At 43.9% G+C, this 24,637-nt stretch overlaps 2 long non-coding RNA genes across 3 annotated transcripts in view; one reads left to right on the top strand and one right to left on the bottom strand.

Annotated features, from left to right (window-relative positions):
* The window catches only part of LOC144694229 (uncharacterized), a 92,573-nt gene extending 90,033 nt beyond the window's left edge, over window positions 1-2,540 (top strand). Inside the window, exons 2-3 of the long non-coding RNA XR_013579694.1 lie at window positions 918-1,022; window positions 2,517-2,540. This is a non-coding gene — a long non-coding RNA (uncharacterized LOC144694229). The remainder of the gene's footprint in view (window positions 1-917; window positions 1,023-2,516) is intronic.
* Window positions 2,541-21,144: 18,604 nt separating this feature from the next.
* Window positions 21,145-24,637, bottom strand: part of LOC144694228 (uncharacterized) — a 66,474-nt gene continuing 62,981 nt past the window's right edge. For both annotated transcript variants that reach the window (XR_013579692.1, XR_013579693.1), the window contains exons 2-3: window positions 23,589-23,640; window positions 21,145-23,184 (exon numbers count right to left, since the gene is read on the bottom strand). This is a non-coding gene — a long non-coding RNA (uncharacterized LOC144694228). The remainder of the gene's footprint in view (window positions 23,185-23,588; window positions 23,641-24,637) is intronic.

The raw sequence follows: 24,637 nt of genomic DNA, 5'->3' as shown, positions 1-24,637 counted from the left end.
CAGGTCTCCAGCTACCTTCTGCTGTCTGGTGGCCAAAAGAGGCTGAGCAAATCATCAGATGAATTCTTTAAAAAAAAGTATAAATACAGCAGTAAAAAGTTTAGCGCAGCATGCAACTTATTTTGTAACAGTCTCCGATGTATTCTGACCTTATTTTTAAGCTCAAATGTCTCATTAATGATTTTATAAGGTTAATAAAAAGACATTAATCAGAAACCCATGAACATGTGTGGATATCTTGACAGTCATTTGTAATTTCTTTGCTTATGAGTTACGACATCAACCACACACACTGGATTTTAAAGGAACCCCACCCCCCGACCCCCCCGACCCCACCCCCCATCCCACCACCAGCAGCCAACTCATCCAACAGCCTGTTAAAAGATCCTATACAAGTTCTCCTGTCTCCCGCCTGTTGCGCTAATGCTGGGATGAAAGCAAACAAAAAATTGTTGCAGCCTTGCCCTGCATTAAGGGAATGTGTTCTTTTCTACGGTCTTGACCTGCCCAGCTGTGTTAGAGGACCCATTCCTCAAGATCTTTGAAATGCTATACTACCGCACCCCGGGACCACTGACACAGGAAGTCTTTAGACACAGAAGAAACACAGCTAAAGAAATTCAAAATACCTAATAAATTCCTGCAATTCTTTACTGGTTGAAGTTCTTCAAAGATCTGCTACTGACAGTTTAGCATTTTATCTAAACAAATTACACGTAGACATTTGGTGCTATATTTTCCTCTCCTTAGTTCAGTGAAGGAGTAGGTTGAAGGTGGAGATCACTACTCATTGCCCATTCATACTCTTTCATCAAGATGAGGGAACAGAGCAAATTGTGTTCATCCATTTTCAAATACTAAATTGTTTTATCGTTTTGTAAATAATTTAATCTCTTTTTCTCATTTCCTGGGTTTAGGTATATCTGAAGGACACAATGTACTTGGTCGAGAGGGGTCCAAGAGCAATCTGGATAAGTAAGCCCCTTCCTCCCTCAGTGCGTGAGGTTGATGGTATTGAGATTGTGAGTTTGCTAAGTGCTGAAAGTTCATCCTATCACAGTGTAAAACAGAATACAGGAGGGTGGGTGAGGGGCGGCTGGATTCTCCTCTGTGAATTTGATGGAAATCAACTGGGCTTACGGTAGACAATGATGAAAAATTCAAACGGTATGGTTTATTGCTCTCTCACCAATCTAGCTCAAATTTCCTCACTACTTCATCGTCTGGCACTCTACTGGTTGCTATTAACTGGCAGCCACATGACAATGTAGCTGGGGTTAGGGGGTTGGATGGGTCGGGGAAGGACAAGCCCTGAGAATTTCCCTCCTTCTAACCCACCGATCATCACTTCCCAGGGTCATCATGCGGCCTTGGAGAGGCCAGCAAAGCTCCTGAGTGCCCTCTTTTGTCGTATTCTCCAATTTGAGACCAGTGCTTCCCTGCTGAAAGCTTCAGTGGCATTCCTGCTGACGCACCATTGGTATTTTCCTCTTCACACTGGCACACTCCCCCTTTTTTGTTCTTTCATGGGATGTTGGTGTCGTTGGCAAGGCCAATATTTATTGCCCCACCTATCCCTGACCTTCTACCTCGTTCCACCTGCTCCACCCCCTCTTAAACAGTATAAAATCCATCACATTTCTACTTCTCTTTAGCTCTGAAGAAGAGTCACATGGACTCAAAGCGTTAAAACTGTTTCTCTCTCCACCAATGCTGCCAAACCTGCTGAGATTTTCCAGCATTTTCTGTTTTTATTTCAGATTTCCAGCATCTGCAGTATTTTGCTATTTTTTATTGCCCATCCCAAGTTGCCCTTGAGAAGGTGGTGGTGAGCTGCCTTCTTGAACCGCTGTAGTCCCTGTGGTGTAGGTACAATCACAATGCTGTTAGAAAGGGAGTGCAGGATTTTGACTCAGCAACTGTGGAGGAACAGTGATATAATTCCAAGTCAGGATGGTGATTAGCTTGGAGGGGGACTTACAGATGGTGGTGTTCCCATGTATCTGCTGCCTTTGTCCTTCATGTTGGTAGAGGTCACAGGTTTGGAAGGTACTGACAAAGGAGCCTTGGTGAGATGCTGTAGTGCATCTTGTGCCACAGTGCTTCAGTGGTGGAGGGAGTGCATGTTGAAGCTGGTGGAATGAGTGCCAATCAAGTGGGATGCTTTGTTCCTGATTGGTGTTGAACTTCTTGAGTGTTGTTGGGGCTGCACTCAGCCAGTACACTCCTGACTTGTGCCTTGTAGATGGTGACCAGGCTTTGGGAGTCATGAGGTAAATTACTCTTCACAGAATTCCCAGCTTCTAACCTGCTCTTGTAGCCACAGTATTTATATGGCTAGTCCAGTTCAGTTTCTGGTCAATGGTAACCCATGGATGTTGATAGTGGGGTATTCAACTATCGAATGTCAAGGGAAGGTGGTTAGATTCTCTCTTGTTAGAGATGGTCATTGCCTGGCACTCCTATGGCACTAATGTCACTTGCCACTTATCAGCCTATTACTGAATGTTCTCCAGGTCTTGCTGCACATGGACACGGACTGATGAAGAATCGCGAATGGTGCTGAACATTGTGCAATCATCAGCGAACATCCCCACTTCTGACCTTATGATGGAGGGATAAAGCAGCTGAAGATGATTGGACTTTGAACACCATCCTGAGGAACTCCTGCAGTGATGACTCAGGACAGAGATGATTGACTTCTAACAATCACAGTCATCTTCCTCTGCGCTACATATGAATTCAACCAGCAGAGAGTTTTTCCCCTGATTCCCATTAGCTCCAGTTTTGTGAGGGCTGCTTGATGCTACACTCAGTCAAATGCTGCCTTATGCCAAGGGCAGTCACACTCAATTCACCTCTTGTGTTCAGCTCTTTTGTCCATGTCTGGACCAAGGCTGTAATAAGGCCAGGAGCTGAGTGGCCCCGGCAGAACTCAAACTAAGCATCACTGAGCAGGTTATTGCTGAGTAAGTGTGATTTGTTCCTGTAATATGCCTTTAAATGATAGCAGCATGACACCACTAAAAGGGAAATGTGTCATGTGATCCAGTCTTAGTTTCAGTTTTCCTTTTGAGCAGAATATACACACACAGCTTGCTACCTATATATACATGTTCCCATGTGTCCAGTCTAAATAAATGAATCCACAATGTGTTTATACAATCCCTTATGAGTGATTGGTGCTTATATCATTATAACAACACAATACTTGATAGCACTGTCGCCGACCCCTTCCATCACTTTACTGATGATTGAGAGTAGACTGATGGGCAGTAATTGGTTGGATGGGATTTGTCCTGCTTTTTGTGGACAAAGCATACCTGGGCAATTTTCCACATTGCCAGGTAAATGCCAGTGTTGTAGCTTTGCTGGAACAGCTTAGCTAATGGCACGGCTAGATGTGGACTACAAGTCTCCAGTGCTATTGCCAGAATGTTGTCAGGGCCCATAGCCTTTGCAGTATCCAGTACCTTCAGCTGTTTCTGGGTATCTCTTGGAATGAATCAAACTGGCTGAAGATAGCAAATTTTTCACTGGGAGCTCTGTGCACTGCAAATGACTCCAACCGAAATGAGTTGGCTTTGGGGTGGATTTGGAGTGGTAGAAGGAAATCCCACACTGTCTGAAATCCACCCGAAGAAGAGAATTCATTCTGGCCTGTGACTCTCATTAGTTGCCAGATATTCAACTTGGACTTTGTGTACAAGCCAATAGATTCAAGACATTCTTTACTTTCTGAATGGTTTGTTTAGGATCCATTTGGTGTGGTATTTGACCCACACAGACCAGGGCCACCCCAAATTTGAACCCTGATCTGTGCCAAGGTAGCTAATCCCAACCAGAGTGGTAGTGAAAGGCTGAAGTTGCTCTTGTGAGCTTGTTCTAGTGAGAAAAGCAACACAAATAAGGCTTCAATCCCTCCCATTCCAAGGCTGCTTGTTGGAAGGTGGACTTTTGGATGAAGATAGAATCAGATTTGACTGTATTGAATAAGCAAAGAATAGTCTCTTAGTCATAGTTATAGAATCATAGAGGTCTATGGCACAGAAAAAGGCCCTTCGGCCCATCACATCTGCACCGGTCAAACAAGTATCTAGCTATTCTAATCCCATTTCCCAGCACAAGGCCCATAGCCTTGTATGCCATGACATTGCAAGTGCATATCCAAATACTTCTTAAATGTCATGAGGGTTTCTGCCTCTACCACCCTTTCAGGCAGTGAGTTCCAGATTCCCACCGACCTCTGAGTGAAAAAGTTCTTCCTCACATCCCCTCTAAACCTCCTGCCCACTCTCGTCCAAGCTTGTACATAAAGGATGGTTACTTGGGTGAGATACTGGAGAACTGTTGGCATCCATAAAATACTGATTCTGCCTTATTTACAGAGAAAGGTTGGAGGACAATTGTGTGGGGTTAGGGGGTTCCCTCTACAAATAATGCAGAGCATCCTGTATTTTCACATCGCAAACATTTCAAAGCTCTGATATGTATGAGATGAGTTGACCATCAACATGGATTTTAAATTATGAAATGCCTCCTTTGAAGAAAGTAAGGTTTTCTTTTTAATTATTTTTTAAGAATAAGCCTTGTATTCAATTAATACCATGTATGTAAAACCATTCAAACAGACCAGACCTTATGATGCATCAAACTCACCAGAAAACTCATACAAAGATTTTCATTGCATTATAATGCACAATACCATTTTTTTATGAGCTGAAACAGATGTTCCTGGCTTATCTTAAGCCATCAGAAATGAAACTGTATGGCAAAAATCACTTGCAATGTGCAGCTTTCTTCAATTAACATCACTAACCATATGATTGAAATATCAAATACAGAAGCAGAACAAAGAACAATAAAGAAAGTGACTCAAATAGTTAGCATCTTGTGGGAATACCATTGCCTTCAATAACATGAAGCCAACATGTTGTCACTCCTCATTATCACTCAAGTTACACGTGTGTTTTACAAAGGGAACAGCAACTGGCTGTGAATAGCTTACAAGGAGTATGTTTTGGTTGATTTTACTCTGGGTCCACTTTTAGCCAATCGTGACTCCTGCACCTCCACCTCTACACACTTCTTTTAAATGACGTTTTTTTTAAACTAACTGTCCTTAGTTACCAATCATTGAAGGTTACTGAATAGGCTTATTGCTAATTTCAAGATGGGGCCTTCCAACAGGTGGCAGGCCCTGAATTTACATTTTTAATACAAGGCTACATGAATTTAGTAAGGCAACCAACACCTGCACAGATTTTATCACAAGCCATTTCACTAATTGGTACGCTTTGTTTTATATTCAATAAGTGGATGTATCATATACCAATGTCTACCTCAAGGAGTCTGATATGACATATCATAAGAAAGACAGGTTACAACATGGAAACAGGCCATTCAGCCCAACCAGAGCAGGACAGTGTTGCTGCAAGCAAATTGCCCTACTCACATTGCCTTTCCTGTTCCCATATCCCTCATACCACCCTAAACAGTCAACCAGACATGTTGCCTTGTTGGAATATTTTCTACGTTTCCCTCCCACTGATTCCTCCTACCATATGATTTTCACCGTTGCTGTCTGTTCTGAGGAATTAACCTATGTGGTGAGTATGTGTGTCACAACTCACTGGGGTTAGTGCGCTGCAATATCAAGCCCCACTGCTCCCCGAGCGGGGACAAATGTGAAAAGTTTGATCAAACCACCTAATTATTTAATTTAGGTTAACAGAACATGAGCACCAGGTTTGTAAACTTAATAAGTAAATAACTGTCTATTGAACAAATTGTCTTTAACCAGTGGCAAAAGAAAGAAATATGAACTGCAAATTTCTAACTCCATAATTTAAATTCTACTCCTTCTTAAATCCCTATACACACACATACAAGACACTTAAAACATGGATTTTAAGGGTGGGATAAAACAGTTCAATAGCACCAATTCCAGAGTACAGGATTCGATGGGTTGATTTTGATCGATGTCTTCCAAATTCCTTTCAGTTTTTTGTTGATGACATGAGGTGATCTTCCCAGCACTTTCAGTCTTTAGTTCACTGGTTGAGGACTTGTTGTTCAATGCCTCTAATGGTGATTTTCCCCTTTTCCTCTTGACAGAGGTTTTTCAGAGAGAGTGAGCAGCTTATAGAGATATGGGGAAAACAACAACTATTATTGTAGAATTACTGGAATCTTACACACACAGGAGAAAGAGATTTTAAGCCTTTATTTGTTTCAGGCTAGGAGCTTTTTTTCTCTGCTGCACTGCTCTCACACAGACCCTGGTCACCTGGTTAGGAGTCAATTAAATGTTGTTGCCAGGCAGTTCCCTATTAGACCGGACTCCCCCTCGGCACCATCCTGTCTTTCATGGCACACTCTGTTCCAGGACAGCAACACAATATATCTCTCGCATTGTTCCAGTAGACATGTCTTTCAAACTATAGCCATTGTAATTTTAATCCACAATTCAACATAAATAAAAATAAATATCTTTAAAAGTGTTGCTGGCACTTCACCACATGTGGCAGCAACAACTAAACCCATTCCTGCCCTCAGTGTCCACACATGCAAACTTTTCAGCAGGATCATTAGACAGCAACTAGGAGGAGAAGAAACACTTCCCGTTTTTTTCTCTCTCCTTTAATTGTGCAGCTCAAGAACACTAAGGTTAATTGCAGCACATCCAGCAAAGCACTGCCTGAGATGAGATTACTCAGCATTGATACAGGAATCAAACCTGAAACCATTCTAATCCGTGCAGCTCAGATAGTACACTCAACTATTAAACGACAAAATGCATCACCTTTTTTTTGGTACCACATGTATGCAAACTGGTCATATTATTAAGCCAATTAATTAACTGCCATTATCTTAAATGGCACAATTGACAGCACACTGTGAGAGCAAAAATAATAAAAGTAAAATGCAACAAAAAGCAGGATAATGACAGTAACACTGTGGTAAATCTTTACCATTGAAGTTCTCAGGACTTGGATGAATTTTTTTTGTTATGGTATATGAAGCTAAGGCTAGTAAATGGAATTGAGGTACAGGTCATCAATTACCTAACTGAATTGTGGAGAAGGCTCAAGGGGCTGAATGGCCCACTCCTGTTCCTATGTTTACAGCTAATTGAACTCTTAGGCTGGAGTTTTCCGCTCCGGGCCGAAGTCCTGTGGCAGGGGTAGGGAGAGGGAGTATTTCCGTCCGCGGAGCCCAGCGCTATGCTGGACTCATTAGTTATACAGCCGGGGTGGGTTTCCCAACCTTGTTATTGGTAGGGCGGTCAGGAACTCACGCCTCCTGCCGTCATATCCAGGCACCATATTTAAAAGGCACCCGGACAGCTGCAGCTTTATCCAACCCTGAACTGCGGTCCAGGAAATGGCTGGGAGACCCCAGGCAGCACCAGCACCAAGATTTAGCGATGCTTCCCCCGGAAGTACTGCTGAATGAAGCGGAGGACAGGAGGGATGTCTTCCACCCCAGGGATGGAAGGAAGAGGCCCACCCAATTCACAACCCTGCATGGCAGGCAGTCGAGAGGGTGGTGAGTACAAACAGCACACACCATAGGACAGCCCTGCAGTACAGGAAAAGGATGAATGACCTCATCCGTGCTGCCAGGCTAAGTGAACCCCCTGCTGCTCAAATTCACCTCACAGAGTGGGAACTGGGACAAGGGTTTCAGTGACCAGGCCACCATCTGTGCTGCCCATCCATAAAGGGCTTCTCAACTTGATGCGTTGATACCTCATAACCATACTGCGGTCCATTCTTTTTTTCATGGGATGTGGGCGTCGCTGGTTAGGCCAGCATTTATTGCCCCTGTAGCCTGCAGGTAGAGAGACAACTGCAGGTCCTTGACCTTGCCACATGGAGAGGTCATATTGTGGAGGCGGGGCGGTACTGGCTTGGTGCAGGGGGCCACCAGCAAGCAGAGCTGATGCCATGTTTCCTTGTGCCTTTTCCTTTTATCTGCAAGAGCTCACCACACTGGAGGGTGCGCCCAAAGAACCCTAGTGGACTAACAGCAGTGCATCCTTCACATGGCATACTGTAGCTAGGTGTTTTGCTGTTGTCAACCAGCAGCATGTGTACGCCACCTGCATCCCAAGTGCTGTCAAGCTGTCTTCTCTCCTTATGCAAGATAAGTTGGCGCACAAAATGCATGAGAGGGAGGGAGGGCGGAAGGGGGCATGGCTTAACTAAGGCAGCTCACAACACATGAAGATAAGGCTGCCGAGCTGGTAAAGGAAGATAGGGACCGGACATGTGGAGTCAGCGTGTTAGGCATCCGGCCTCCATCAAGTAAGGGACAATGCTTAGTGTCTCTACTTCGAAGCCTAAGGGTCATGCATAGTGCCATGTTGGAGGCAGCCCAGGCAGCCACTAACTCTCGCCTCTCAAAATTCAAGTGCCAGCAAGAAGAGGGTGAGGCCAGACCCCGAACCCGGCTCCACCACCAGCTCCAGCCCACAGAGGGGTGAGGATGATGAGATTGCACCTGTGGAGCCGGTGCAGTCACCTGCACCCTCCACCAGCCCAGAGATACACACCTCGGTGGCTACGAGAACTAGTTAAGGCAGGGGTCTCACATTCTGGTGGTCACCGCATGGACATGTTTCCACAGCAGGAGGAGGCAGGTGTGGACAAGCTCACTGGCACTCGGAGGACTGCTGGGGAAGAGGCCCTTGCAAATTCTGAGTCAGAGGACGAGCCTCCGGGATTGGTCTTGGACAAGATGCTTGAGATGCAGCCAGAGGTCTGGAAACCCCCCTCCGCCAGCTGCATAATTAATGAGTCCAGCATCACATGATTTCCCACTGGGCTCCATGGACAGAATTACTCCTGCTCCCTACCCCTGCCACGGGATTTCGGCCCGGAGCGGAAAACCCCAGCCCAAGTGTTTGATTAGCTGTAAACATAGGAACAGGAGTGGGCCATTCAGCCCCTTGATCCACTCTTCAATTAGGTAATTGCTGATCTGTACCTCAACTCCATTTACTATCCTTCAGTTGTCCAGTTGAGCTGACCCGCAGCTCCGCCCACCCGATGACCCAACTCCCATCCAGTATCACAACATCTCCACCACAAGGCACTGGATAGTTGTGAGCAGCCATGGTTCCACAGCCACCCTCCCCCTGGTACCCACACCCTCCCCCCCCAAAACCATTGACCCTCTTGGTGTTACCTTTGACCTCCCCATAGTTATCCTAGAACTCCCCCACCCCTTCCCCACCATCATCCTTCGTCTGGTGCAGGTTAACGTTACCATCCCCGCCCTTCCCGAGGAGCCCAACCTAGTAAATGTTAAGGTTCCCCCACCCCCTGCCTTTTCCTGCAGGCTCCCTGAAATCCATGTTTATTTCTGTCTGCCCTCTAACAGTCCTCAGTGCCCCATTCACCTGCCATTACAGGACACTCACCGTCCCACCCTATAGGGTCCCACTGCCCCTTTTAACCCTCACCAAATCTACATATCACCAATTGTCTCAGTTTGCCCCCCCAAGACTCAGCAGTAGACAGAACAGAACCTCCCTCTGAACCTCTTTCCCCCACAACTGCCCGTTCACACCTGCATACCAGCCCCCCCATGCCCATACATTCCTGCACACACCTGCCACCCACCCTCCCCCCCAAGCCCCCCCACTGCCCGTACCCCACCATGGCCCCTCCCACGCTCCTGCTTCATGAGACACCTCACCCACCACAGGCCCCCACTGCTTTTCATTCTTTCGCCCACTTATGATCTCCAACGTTCCTCACCCTCCTCAAGGCCTCCGCACCTGCCCTACCTTTTCTTCCCTCTCCTCCCCATCTTCTCGCCTTCAGAGTAGGAAAGCCTTCGCCACGTCACACAGCCTCACGCTGCCACACACTGCAGTCGGGTCCACCTGATCAAAGTCACAGCTTCTAGTCGAGTCCACCCGATTGATGCGAGTGCTGCTGGAGAGAACACCCGAGCGATGGCCGACCTAATCGATGGACCACGTGGTGCTCGGGAAACCGCCAGCTTCAGAGTCCTCCATCTTTTCTTGCTTCCGTGAGCAGTCCCAGGCCTCCAGCCAGGTAAGTCCTGACAAGTGGACGCCACGTTGTTCCGGATGTTTTCCAGACCAATGTTATGTCACGCCAGCAAGTGGGGGTGGGTGGGGTGGGTGAGTCGGGGGATAATTGGCTTGGTGGGGGGAGCGGGGGGAGGGGTGGATTTCCAGTCAGGGGTTAATTCGAGTCCTGTCAATGGGTTACAAAAGGGCTTCCTGATGGCCTGTGGTGGGATTCGCAACACGCCATTATTCTGCCATGACGGTCAGGACCCCAAGTTCCCATCGTCAAGTCCCATCCTCGCGAATCGGATTTTCATGCCCCTGCGGGATTGTCTGCTCCCCAGCCGCCATGACGCATGCCAATGGCGGGAGGGGAAGGTTCCACCCTTGGTAGGGTGCTTGCATTTAAAAGCTTAAATCAATGATCCAGCTCAAGGAAAACAGCTGACCCTGCTAGGACCAGGCAAGTATCTCTAGGCGTCCAGAGCAGTATCCACATGTGTATCACGAGATTGTGGACAGATTCTTGACTCAGCCTCAGGTCATAAAGCTTGAGTGCAGATTGGTGAATTAGGCCCTTTCATCTTGAAGACCTTTCTCCAATACGTGCTTCCATATAGTTAGCTCTGCAGAGGCAGAAGAGCCTCCCTGATCTTATTGATCTGTCCCATGAACTGTATACTAACTCTGTATTTGCTTCCTGTAAGATTCCAGTCTTGTCCTGTAATTGCAGAAATTTGGGTAGCTCTAAGTGAGTGAACACATTCATAATGCACACAACTCTCAATACTTCAATTGTTACCAGCATTGGCTGGAACACAAGTCGCCACTGGCCAAACTGTCCCGGATCACAGGCCTTTGCGTCATTCCACCATTTCTTCCCTCTTTCACCTTTTTGCCATCAAAGAATGGAAACACACAAGTCTGGGAAACTACATATCCATTGTAGCACTTAGCACAACCACAAAAAGTGTCACCAAAGTTAACCGCAAAGTGCAAATAATGATATGGTGCCCTGTGCAGTCACTACTACAGGGTTCTCGCCCTGTAGTTGGGTATAATGTGGAAGCAGCTTGCTCACTTGTGTCTATAGGTATATGAGGTGCCCATGATGATCATCCTTATTATGGAGGTGCCAGTGAGGGTAACTGCACAGGTTGCTGCACCAGCATCAATGGAGAGGCAGCCTCTGTCACAGAGCCTTGCTGTGCTGATGGTTTCTCAGTCAGGTGGGCCAAAGAGGCGGATGGTGATGATGGTACCACATGAGGGATGGCATCCTCATCTTCATTTGTGACTGCCTTAGTCCCTTCAAAGCACATTATTAGAGGGAATGACCAGCTGGGGTGCTACTGGCATCCACTCTAGGCATCTTTGTGCCATTAGTGTCACTGGCCAGTCCATACTACAGAAAGTGGCATACGTTCTGTGTGTGCCAGCACACTGCTGCTGTATCCACTCAGTGATGCCACATATGACTCTCCTTGAGGTTGACTACTCTCTCAATGGAGGAGCTCATGTGCCCAAAACCTTGAGACATAGCAAAGCACAGTTGATTGATGGACTCCTCCATTCTCAGCCCATGCCTCCGCACTGCTTCAGGGAATTCTGGCATGTGGGCATACTTCTTATGCTGCTGTTCCAGGTAGAACCACCTAGTGTGTGGCTCCCGAGTGCATCTTGGCCCAGATGAGCATGGCTGTGTCTGTGCTCCATCCTCCGAGGGGGATTGACCACAGCTGCCTCCAGCTTTTTCACCTCCTCCAGCTCAGTCGTGAAATGTGATTCACCCAGTGCCACGCACTCTAAGCTGTTTGAGGACCAAAGTGAGTGCATCTGTGCTGGTGGAAGTTGCGCTTGAATGAGGTGATGGCGCATGCTCTGGTGCTACATCCACCGTAGATGATGCTGATGAAATCCCTCTTACAGCCACAGACTGCACATCCACAACTGACCCTGTGGGAGGCATAAGACATAAGATGTGAACTACGCTTTGTCAGCAGATTTTGCAGTGCTGTATCATGACATTACAGTTGATATATTGGTATGATATTGACCAGGGAGGAGTACATTCCATCCACCTCACCAGGAGATTTTGAGATCATTTCTTGTCATGTCTTGGACAAATCCCATCTCTCCGTCATCCATTCCTTGATGCAATGCCTCGGGGCTGCTTCCAGTGTGGAAGTAATAGCAAACTGGGGCACTCCACCACTTGAGTGAGCCTCTTCTCTTGTGTTGTGCAATCTTCTCCTGCAAGATCAAGAGAGAGAGAGAGAGAGTTAGAATGATGCTGCCTTACCCTACCACTTCCAGCAGTACAATCACATGAGATATTAAAGTCTTCAGTGTTGCATCCTCCACAATAGTACTCAGTAGCTCAGTAATTCCCCTGGACGCACAATGTTCAGAAGCACTATGTGCCCTCAGGCTGCTCAGCTCATATGCTGTGACAACAGATGTTTTATCTGGGTGTCATGTTGCACTTACCTAGAAGGTCATTGAAATGATTGTGGCACTGAATCTACGTCCTCCTCAAAATGCTGTGGCTACTCACATTGCGTGCCACCTACAACCATTCCTGCTTTATCTGGTTGCTGGCCGCCTGGACTTCTCTTGCTGCTCACTGGAAATAGAACACTTCTCCTTTCTGACAAAGCCTCCAAAAGAACCTCAGGGGAGAAATCTGGGGTCGCCCTTGAATGGGTGCCCAACCTAGTTTTGGCCCACTGCTCTCCTCTCTTCCATTTCTGCATGGACCAGTCACCGTACTAATGGCTGCCATTTCCCCTTTAAACCGGGCCCACTCAGTGAAACTCCCACCTCACCCACCACCCCAACTGGACAAAGATTTCAACATCAGACCAATTATTGGCCCTTTCTTTCAAAATCATATTGGGCATCTAAAAAGCTGATGGGGTGCAGGGTATGGACGCCAGAATAAAAATCCAGCCCAATGTTACTTTTCAGGTAGATGACCTTTTATCTACCGTTCTGATGAAGGGTCATCTACCTGAAACATTAACTCGGTTTCTCTCTCCACAGTGGCTGCCTGACCTGTTGAGTATTCCCAGCATATTCCGTTTGTATTTCAGATTTCCAGCATCCGCAGTATTTTGCTTTTGTGTTTGTGTAGTGTGTATGATGTTTCCATTTCACGAAGGAGATGCTACCACCTATTACAGGCATACCTACAGCCTTAGAACAGTGCGAGGACAGCATTGCCAGTGGCTATGAGGGTGACTGTGGCCATGAATAATTTTGTGTCGGGCTCCATCCAGGCTAAAACAGATGATATTTCCAACCTGGAATCACAGAAACATTTATGGCACAGAAGGTTGAGGCTCTGTGTGTAAGGAGAGCTGGATACATTGCATTCTTTCTTGCCAGAGTGAAGTATATGGAGCGTACATGCAGCTGCACTAGAATAGAAGCTGCTCCATAGTGCAGGCATCACACACACATCGCTCTAAGGGTGCCAATGTAAATTCAGAGATGTACCGCTACAGGAAGGGATTCCACTCCCTCATGTCCAGCTGGTGTGCGACCATACTAAGCACATCATGCAGGCCAGTGCCCGGTACCCTGGCCACAGTCATTGCGCCTTTATTCTGCAGCAGTCCACTGTATCAGCATTGGAGCCACCGTGAAAAACCAGAGGGAGTCTACTGGGTAACCAGGCCCATCCTCTGAGCACTTGGCTCATGGCTCCAAATCACAACCCACACATGTGGGCAGCATGCACGTAGCAAAAGCCAGGCTCACACACAAACTGTGATCGAGCAAGTGCTTAAGCAACCCGCCTGCTGCCAGTATCGTTCCGGAGGAGCCCTGCAGTAACCTCCACATCATTACTCAGCATTCTCTGTGGTCTGCTGCACCCTGCACAACCTCACCATCATGAGAGCAAAGCCCTTGCCAACAGGTAAGCCAATGTTGAGTGGCTGATGAGAAGGAAGACGAAAAGGAGGAAGTGAGGTGGCAACCAACACAGCTCCTTTCTGGACAGGCTCTCCAACTTTGGCTCATCTAACTTTGGAACCAGGGAATACAATCCTCATTGTAATGGCGTCACACACCTTACCATCCCTCTGTTAGTGACCATCACTGCGTCCTCTTGACCAAAGCTGAAATAAAAGCCACAAAAACAAATATTCCAAAGTAACTTTAGAAATCAAGCCACCCAATACAAAAAAAATCAACTGAGCACCCTTGTGCATTTCCTTGGTGCCTAGCACCTATCATCTTTACCGCAGAGGGCTGTAGAAGCTGGGTCGTTAAGTATTTTCAAGACGGAGATAGACAGATTTTTAATCAGTAAGGAAATCAAGGGTTATAGGGAAAAGGCAGGAAAGTGGAGTTGAGAATTATCAGATCAACCATGATCTCATTGAATGGCGGAGCAGACTCGTTGGGCCGAATGGTTACTTCTGCTCCCATGTCTTATGGTCATACGGTCTGCCTTTGGCTGTCCTGGTGCTGCTAAGCAGTGCTAACCCAGTGGTTGCGGCATGACTGGCAGAGGGCTGCAGACTTTCAGTAGGGAGACTGGAGATGACCTTGCAGTTTGCCCTGTTTGCAAACAGTGACCACTAGTTTTAGATTCTCCCACAAAAGGAAACATCCTTTCCACCTACCCTGTCAAGACCGCTCAGGACCTTTTATGTTTCAATCAAGTCACCTCTTATGCTTCCAGTGGATACAAGCCTGGCCTGTCCAACTTTTCCTCTTAAGACAACCCTCCCATTCCAGGTATTAGTTTAGTAAACCTCTGAGCTGCTTCCAACGCATTTACATCCTTCCTTAAATAAGGAGACCAATAATCTACACAGTGCTCCAGGTATGTTCTGTATAACTGAAGCATAACCTCTCTACTTTAGAATTCAATTCCCCTCACAATAAGTGATAACATTCTATTAACTTTCCTAATTACTTGCTGCATTTGCATAATAACTTTTTGCAATTCGTGCACTAAGACACCCAGATCCCTCTGAATCTCAGAGCTCTGCAATCTCTCACCATTTAGATAATATGCTTCTTTTGTATTCTTCCTGCCAAAATTGACAATTTTACATTTTCCCACATTGTACTCCATTTGCCAGATCTTTGCCCACTCGCTTAACCTATCCATATCCCTTTGTAGTCTCCTTATGTCCTATTCACAACTTGCTTTCTTACCCTATCTTTATGTCACCAGCAAATTCAGGACAGCAGGTTTGTGCTCCATGATGCCACTGTCAATCCACCAATGTGACACTTCACAATCCTAGCAGTATTTTGGAGGAGGACAGATTGCTGTGACATCCTGTAGTCCTTTGAATACTGGTGTCCACAACCAGGAAGGCAGCAGTGAGCTTGCACGGCAACTAACTGAGCTTGCATGATTCCTGTCGGCGCTTCCACTGCAGTACTCAGATATTAGGTGGCTTCTGCTTGTAATGCAATGGAAGCTGAAACATCAGCTATCAGATGCTGTATGGCTGGCTCCAAAAGTGTGCTAATGGAGTTGGCCATCATTTCCATTGCTGGAAAGGATGGGCTCCAAGCTCTGTGCAAGGTTGTTGCTGGACTCCTCCATGTTCCTCGAGAGGTTTCTGCCAATACACCAAGCATTTCATTGTGCTTACCCATCAGCCATTTTTTTTTGTAAGCTGCCTCATCAAAGTCCTCGTCTGAATCCCCTGCAGGAGACCCCATGTGTACTCTTGCCCTCCGGACATCTGGCACCTGCACTAACCATTCCCTCTGGCCTGGCTACAGGCCACTTGTGTCCGTTGTCTCACCGTGTGCAGATTCTGCCTCTAAGCTACCCTCTAAAGTAGACACAGGCCTGAATCTTCTGGTCTCGCATGCGGGGGTGGGCCCCAGTCGCCGATGTGTAAAATGATGCGCGGTGACATCGGGCGTGCGTCCTGACGTCACCACACGTCATTCCGATCTTCAGTTCGGCGGGTGAGCGCTGGACTCAGCTGCGCGCCCGCCGAACTGTCAAAGGCCTATTAAGGCCACTTAAAAACCAATTCAAATCATTAACAGGGCTGCCCGTCCAACCTTAAGGTTGCCAGGAGGGCAGGCGAAGAGCCCAGGCAGCCTTCGCATTTCTCACCAAACCTCATCCACGGGCAGGATGAGGTTTCATGAAGGCTTTATAAATTAAATAAAAATTTTTATTGGAATACATAAACATGTCCCTGCTCATGTGGCACTGTCACATGAGGGGACATGTCTGAGCAATTTTTAAAAATTCTTTTTTTCCATTTTTGAGAATGAAATTAATCTCCCTGAGGCAGCTCCGTGCCTCAGGGAGATTTCTGCGCTCTTTCACATGCATGGGCGTGAAAGAGCACAGGCCCCGACTCTCCCTCTGCCCGCACAGTGAGCGCCGAGCGCTTCCGGGTGCACATTACGCTGGGCAGGCCTTAATTGGCCTGCCCACGTATAACGGCAGCGCACAGCCGATCGTGGGCAGTGATCAGCTGCATGCCCACTCACGCCTGATCCCACCCAGTCCACACGACAGGGAGGAAATTCTCCCCGGAGTGTCAGTATCTGAGCTGGCGGCTGTGAGCGTGAGGTCGAGTGACGGTATATCACCGTCATCGCAATTGCTCGGTCAGACAGCAGTTCTTGGGAGAAAGGCACAGGGGTAGGGCTGAGGGGAGGGGAAGTGGGTGAAAGAAAGAAGTGCATGGTTACACCTTTTGAGCTTGTCAATCAGAAAGATTGTGCGATGAGGATCAAAGGGATGTAAGAAGGATACTTAGATACGAACATAACATTATCTTCAATGAGTCTTGCCACGGGCCATGGTCTCAGTCCACTCCAATTCTACCTCTTTTGGCACGAGGACATGCAGTAGGTGCCTGTCCATTGACCTCATGTAAGATCAATGAATTACTTGCGGTACTGCATTATAGGTCCTCAAGATTACTTTGCTGGTATGGAGTGAGACAGCTACAGCTCCCACTACCTTTGCAATGTATTCCTGGGGGGATTCCTTGTCGCCTGTGAATGCACAAACTCTCTCTCACTATCCATTTCGTGCATCAAGGCCCCCAAGTGCTGCGTTGGAGAACCTTAGAGCCATTCTTCTGTCTTTTCCAGTCAAACTTGCTTTTAGAATGACTTCCAGCACTTGCTTCAATCAAAATGAACCTCCCCTTTAACTGGCGCAGGCTAGTTTGAAGTCATGCTTGCCTCTCACAATTTTGCATGCCCTGCTCAGGCATGATAGTAGGTTTTGTAACGCAGTGGGTAGTGTCCCTGCCTCTGAGCCAGGAGCTCTGGCTTGAGTCCCATCCTGTACTTGATGGCCACGGAAGGTGCATTCATAATGTAACCAAACATGTTGACTATGAACCTGTAAATCCTTCCAATATGCCTGTGTCAGGCGCTAAGAGTGGGAGAGTCTCCTGGTCAGCCATGCTGGGCGCAGAGTGGGGCCCCTCAAGCTATAGCCTCTCGTGACAGGCTAGCAGCCTATTCCAGAAATGACTAACTATGGAAAAAGACATAAACACATTCTTTATCTGACTCATACGCCACTAGGCACGAGAAGGGAACGAAACAAAAACAAAAGCTCGGGCAAGTAGCCACACAACAACATGGTTAGAGCTGGATGCACAATTACAACCATGTAAACAAGCAGGCAACATGATCTCTACGTCATTTTTGGGGACCACCAAATTTTTCCCAATTGGGTATCATTTCCCTCCTTGTATGACATCACCCAAACTGATCACATCACACTCACTCACACATTTCCCTCTGCCCCTTGCAGGAGAAATTGGTGCACAACCACAGGCAATATCTAACCGACAGAGGACATAGACAGCTCCATGTCCTTACCCCCAAGGGGGTGATGGTACTCACCATCATTGGTGCACTCATGACTGAGGCCGTGGCTAATGAGAATATGGATGGCAATACTGAATCACTGGTGGCTCTTGTCATTCTTGGCATGGAACTTTACATCACCCAAGAGGATTCTACACAAAATGTTGGCTTCCAGACAGCAAATAGTCAGCAATTCCAAAGCAAAATCAGGATCAATATAATGAATGAGGTATGCTGGTAAGTCTACAAATATTTAGCTTTTTCAAATTTAAAATCGCAAATGTTTCCTCGAAGTATTCTCTCATGAATAAATGTGGCCTCTTATTTACTATTTTGATCTGTGTATCTTAAGTGATGAAAAAATATCTTCAAATCCTGTCATCCGAATTATTATTGTCATCCTCTCATCCCCCTGCAGTATGATTGAATCATCACCATTGTTCCTCCCCATTTACCCAAAACGCATATTCAAAATTCACATCCACTAGCAACGTGGACACAGGATGATTCGACCAATCACAATTGAAAGAGAGAACAATTAAGCACACTCCCCCATTTCCCAAAATTTATCCTTTACAATCCAATTCCCTTTTGAACGTTATTTGTGAATCTGATCCACTACTTTTCCAGATGATAAAACACATCTCCCCCTTGATTCTTTTGCCATCTATCTTACATTTGTGTTCTTTGATTACCAAATCTTCTGCCAGTGGAAACAATTTATCACCATTTACTCCATCAAAATTCCACATCACTTTTAACACCTCTATCAAATCTCCCCTTAACTTTCTCTGTTCTAAGAATATGATCATAGCTTCTCTAGTGCCTCCACATAACTGAAGCCCTCACCCCTGTTGCTGTTCTGCTAAATCTCCTCTGCACTCTCTCCAAAGTCTTGACATTCTTGCTTAAGTGTTATTCTAAGTTACTGCTGGCTACCATTATTTTTTTTATCTTGGGCAGTGCAGAAAAGGAAATATCTAAAATATATAAATCTACTATAAAGTTTAATGAGGTTCTAAGTTTATAGAAGCTAACACATAGGCTAGGCATTAATGTGACATCACTTTATTCTATTTCTATCCTTACCTGACCTAATCCAAGCTTTATTTTCTGTCTCTCCCAATTACATCTATTATACCTCAGGGACCTATTCTTAGTCACCTCCTTTTAACTATTTACATGCTGCCCATTGTCATCTTCCTCCATCCTTCTCAAAATGTGCTTCTTCAATGACTCCCCTTGATTCCCTATGTTAGCTATTACTTTATCTCCTTCCTTCCCTAACTGCAATTTGTTGTTTTTAACTGCATTATAAGAGCTTATCTTTCAACAATGAATATATTATACAAAATTCTCTGTTCTTGACTGCAGTAATCTTTATCACATTCCTACTTGTTTCTCACCTGTAGGCAGGGATATAATATGTGACACTGATCACCCTGCCATGAGCAGGTACCAGAATTTATGCATCCCACTGATGAATGGAAATCCTTGAGCTAAGGATGCACAACTTTCAGATAAGTGGATTACCTCTATGATGTAGAATAGCACTAAACTTGAACAGAGTAGTCAGAACGAGGTAAACTCAAATAGTAGTGATTGGGTGACACCAACCTTGGAAATTTAAAGCTGGTAGATTTTAGGAAGAAGAGAAAACTGTGGGAGGTAATTTTAACGTTTTGCAGTTGGGAGTAGGTGATGAGTGTTTGCTTCAATATAAGTTGGAATTAAACATTTCCCGATATTATATTAAAAATTGAAAAGACAATAGCATGTCGATGCTCTTTCTTCAATTAAGAAAACTCCAAGCCACAAAGACCATTGTTGTGTACCTAGCTGAGTGGTCATCAGGAGTTTTAAAGAATGTATGGATCCTGTGATGTTCTACTCTCTCCAAATTGTATAAACCTTTCGCTTAAGTGTTTTCAGCTCCTCTATTATGACTTACACTGATGTGTACAATATCATGTAAGTTTTGCATTGGTTTAAAAATTCATCATAGCTGTGCTAAATTATAAAAGATTTGAAGACAGTTGAAAGAGTTAAATACTTTGGGGTTAAACATTCGGCAACTGGTTGAATAAAATGGAATCTTAGCAGCTGCTGCAGTGTATTCTGCCCAAGGCTGTAATAAGGATGGTAGGATTAGCCTTAATACACCAATCCCGTTTCTTCTTTTCCTTCCAGAGAGCAACACATGTAACTTGTGGTTTTTCTTTGAAGATACAGTTATCCTACCCCTGTAGAATGTAGCATGCACATCCGGACTTTTCCATGTAAACTTACAAGGAGATTATTTGGCTTGCAAACTTTCAAAACAACAGCAAATTTTAAGTGAATCAAGGCCCCTGCTTATGCCCTGTCTATTTTTTATTTCAATTTTCTGAAACATTCTGAATTAGCACAGGTTAAAAATAGAGTAAAAATATATGTATGCACTTATATTGTTCACAGTGGCTAACAGGGATAAAAAAAAATATATGCAGTGAATGTATGATGATCAGTGCACATCACTGACATTTTTGGTTAGATTCAGAGTTTCATTTAAAAGTGAAAATCAAATTCCATTTCAGCTTCTGATGTTGATGTGACAAAAAACAGATGTAAAAAAGAGGCATCCAAAGCTTTTTACACAAGTTGAACTACAGTTTTAGCCAATATTATGAAATTTCTCCAGCTTTAAAAAAAAAATCCTTCTTAAACCTTTGTAATGAAAATAGCTTTTCCAGTGTTCAGCACAGCTCAGTCTCACATATTCACGTGTCTCAGATGCCCAGAGATAAATCTGGAGCACACATAGGATGTCATGCTAATTAAATGGATGCGTAAAATATTGTTATTGTATGTGAAGTGTAAAAATGTAAAAGGCTCAACAATATTAACCTTTAAAGGGAGCTAAGCAGCATAAATGTGCTCGAGTTAATGAAAGGAATTAAAGAAATGCTTACCCTTGGCATTTTTCAGGCAATAGGAACTATTTTACAGCAACTTGAGAAATGGAGTGTTAAGAAAATTTATATAGATTATGCTGTGCTACCAAACCAATGCTGTGACAAGTGAGCTGTCTGAAACCTTAAAGTATCAGCTCATGCCACAGCCAGAATTTTACAGCCCCCTCGCGGAGGGGATGGGCCCCTAAAATGCGGCAAGCCATTTTAAACTCCATTGACTTTGGTGGGAATGTAAAATCCCGCTGCCTTAAAATTCCGCCCTACATCTTTTTATTGAAATTTTTTTTTTACATCTTTGGAAAGTCAAGCAAATACTGCATGAAGTGTGTATCCCACAGAATTAATTTTCAGCATTCCCACAATGGGGTGGAAGAGGGAAGGCAACTGATTTTCCATCAATTGCTGGTGGAGTGGGGGGTGGGTATGAATATATCCTGGCTTGGGAAGTGAAAGGTGGCGAGGAAACAGGGAGGAATACATTTCTCCACAGAGAACATGGTGATAGGGGTCTAGGAAATGTTATAAAGTCTGGAAAAAGTCTTTTTTGTCTGCCCTGCTTCACTCACCGTGCTCTACCACAGTCACTTCCTAGGAATGTGGAAAGGGAATTGCGAGTTTCCTATAACTGAAAAACGCTGATCACATCTTTGCAGTAAAATTATGAAAACAATTTCCCCTTCACATCTTTACCTATCAAATTGCCTGCCCTCTTTATTATTTTCACTCATTTTCTCTTTCAAAATCTTAATGGTGATTTAGTGAAATTACAGCACTGTACAGTTTATTATTTGTAAGTGTCTTTGTATCAATTTTATTTATAAAATGCATATTCTATTATTATTTGAACTGTATATTGTATTATAAAGCAGCCATTTTGTCAGTGTTTTCCTGGGGGCTTGTCATTTAACCTCCTGTGCTCATTGTTTCAGACCTTTGTAAAATGTCAGAAAATAATCCTGTCCATGTACATAATCCCACGTTATTGCTAATGGGCAAATGCACCTACCTACTTCCTTGTGGAAAACAGATATGCAGTTTTCCACTGTTCATTAATAAGGAAGTATACAGAGGATTCTACCTCTGCCAATCCATATGGAAGGAGAGGTTTTTCAATACTTGTAGCTTGACGGAAGTGGGATGCAATGTACCCATTAGTTTCAGCGGAACATAATGGAATCAATTTCAAAACGGAACATTTTTGAACAAAAAAAAAGCCTTAAATCTGTTATCATTAGAAGCAGAAAAGTATGAAAGTGAGTATTAAAAACCACAGTGTAAACATTTCCAGCTTGCATCTGCTTGAATGCTTTGTTAAGGATGCTTTGAGCTGTCAGACTTCAAGCTATAGTGTTCCCTATAACTGATCTGGATTTTTGCAAACCAGAAGGGAACACAACCACCCAGGTCAAAAGTTTCTATTGTATTCCAATCTTACTAATGCACTACTTATTATTTTATAAAGATTACTAGATGCCTGGCAGCAAGTTACTGTGCAGCCATTTAATCAAATGGTTCCGGAGAAAACCATAAGAACCTAACTGTGATACTTTATTGACAATGTTTCTTTAACCTTCTGTGGAAAACATATTGGACTTAATTTTAACTCTGCATAGGTGGATGAGATTTGAGCGAGTTAAACTCTTGGCCATTAGGTGGAATACAACGCTGTGATGGGAACTATGTTACTCCACTGCTGACCACACATCATGTCTTTAAACAATTGTTTTTCTTTTACCTTCTGGAAGGCATACAAACTATATCATGTAATCCAATTATATGTATAATAAATTCTTTATTATACACTACGTTGTGTGTCATATAAAGCTGAACACTGCCATATAATGTGCAGTATTGTGATATAGCATATAATAGTTTACATTGTATGCTGTATAATGCCATGAACCATATGATGAATATAATAAATTCTCCACAATATATGACATTATATTGCTTGTGCAAGGAACAGGAATTAACAAAACTTAACATTAGCCTTTATCAAAATCTAAATAGAAACATTGATGTAGTACAAATGATCAATATTAATTAATATAATGCCCAAATAAGTCATTAACTTAGAAAAGCTAGTACCAAATAATTTGCAGCTGAAGTTTTCAAACCTGTTCCAATTTAATTACAGTGAAAATACAAGCATCACATTCGAGTCATCTGGAACAGTAACATGGTACTATCAAAATGTGTTTATCTTTTATAAAACTGGGAAATCGAAAAACTATTACTATACAATGTTTAAAGAGAAAAGAATTATGCTGTTTGAAATTGTTCCTGATCTTTAAATCCATCCTCCTTATCTCAAGAAAAAAAGACATCTTGGATACTGAAGAGCTAGTAGGAAATTGAAGCAAGATTAAGAGAACATTTCTTTAATAAGCAGAGCCTTGACAATCCTACAGCTTTACCAGTTAAAAAAAAATCAAACACCTTGTTAGCAAGGAAAGCGGAGCTCAATCAAGAGACTGGGAATTGGAGGTTCTGGGCCACAGTTTAAAATGGTGATTACAAGGGCATAAGTGTGAATGCAGAGGTAACAGTCTATAACCCTGCAGGAAGCCAAGGAGCCTTCCAGCCCACATTTGTAAATCAGCCCTGATGATTACAGCAGCCACAACCACAGATCACATGAAACAATTATTTGCACCATCCCTTCAGTGCTTCTGATTTGCTCTCAAAAATGAACATGATGATTCAATGTGTTATTTAAAACAATGACATGTTCCCCTTCTTCTTACCTCTCAAATATACAGTAGTATTCCATATGTAGTCTGACAAGTCAAATTGGGGCTGTGGAGTAAAGCGTACAGTCAGGACTTAATTTAGCATCATTTCCGATTTGTGAAAAATGCATAGTAAGAACACTTATCATTGAGCTAAATATTTATTTACATCCATACATTTTTTCTTCCATTTCCATCTATGACTAAATTACTCCATAAGTTTCTGAACATTGGACACAGAGTCTGTGTTCATTCATTCATAATAACGATTGTGTTCATTATGTTTTTATTTTAATGGATCCGGATGAATAAAGAAAAAGCTGATTGAATAACAACTCAGTACACCATTTTTAAAATATTGATTTTAAAATGTCACATGCAACACAAGTCAGACCTAAATTAAATAAAGCACAATAAATGGAAGAAACAAACAAGAACTTGGTTCATTTTTAATTGCTTAGAATCCATCTTTGTAAAAAAATTAAGTTCATTTGTTTTATTCAGGTTTTTCCGATGCTAGGTGCCTGATTAAAATAGAAGATTTTTCATATACTTCATTAATTAAAGCTTAGTAAAGATCCTGCTCACTAGTTTCCTTTAAATACATTAACAATGCTCCAAAATTATCTTGACCTTAGATTTTCAATTAAGCCATGAAAATCCAGAATGTTTGCAGACATAAAGGTTTTTTTAAAAATCTGTATATAACTTGAGGTAAAATAATTCAGCTTTCTGCACAAAATTTTTTTTTTAATGGTCCACAATGAGATGAGGGTTTTGACCTAGTATCCTACTTTATATCTAGTTACACACGAAGTAAAATCCAAATCAGAATAATAGGATACGTTTTGGAACTACATGATGTTTGCTGACTTCGTCAAATACTTTTCACAGCTCATCCCTGCAGCTCAGCAAGTTGCACTGCAGAAAAATAATACTTACGCACTGAAAGCCAAATTCAAAATACAATAATAAAAATAAAAGTATTTTTCCCTGTCACTGAATTACAAGGAACATAAACCATTTTGCCACAGGAATCCATGCAGATTTACCTGCACTATCTT

Source organism: Cetorhinus maximus, chromosome 19 (genome assembly GCF_964194155.1).
Source record: "Cetorhinus maximus chromosome 19, sCetMax3.hap1.1, whole genome shotgun sequence".
Classification (NCBI taxonomy): domain Eukaryota; kingdom Metazoa; phylum Chordata; class Chondrichthyes; order Lamniformes; family Cetorhinidae; genus Cetorhinus; species Cetorhinus maximus.
Note: the sequence above shows the minus strand (reverse complement) of the source record. Positions and strands in the feature narration are given on the sequence as shown.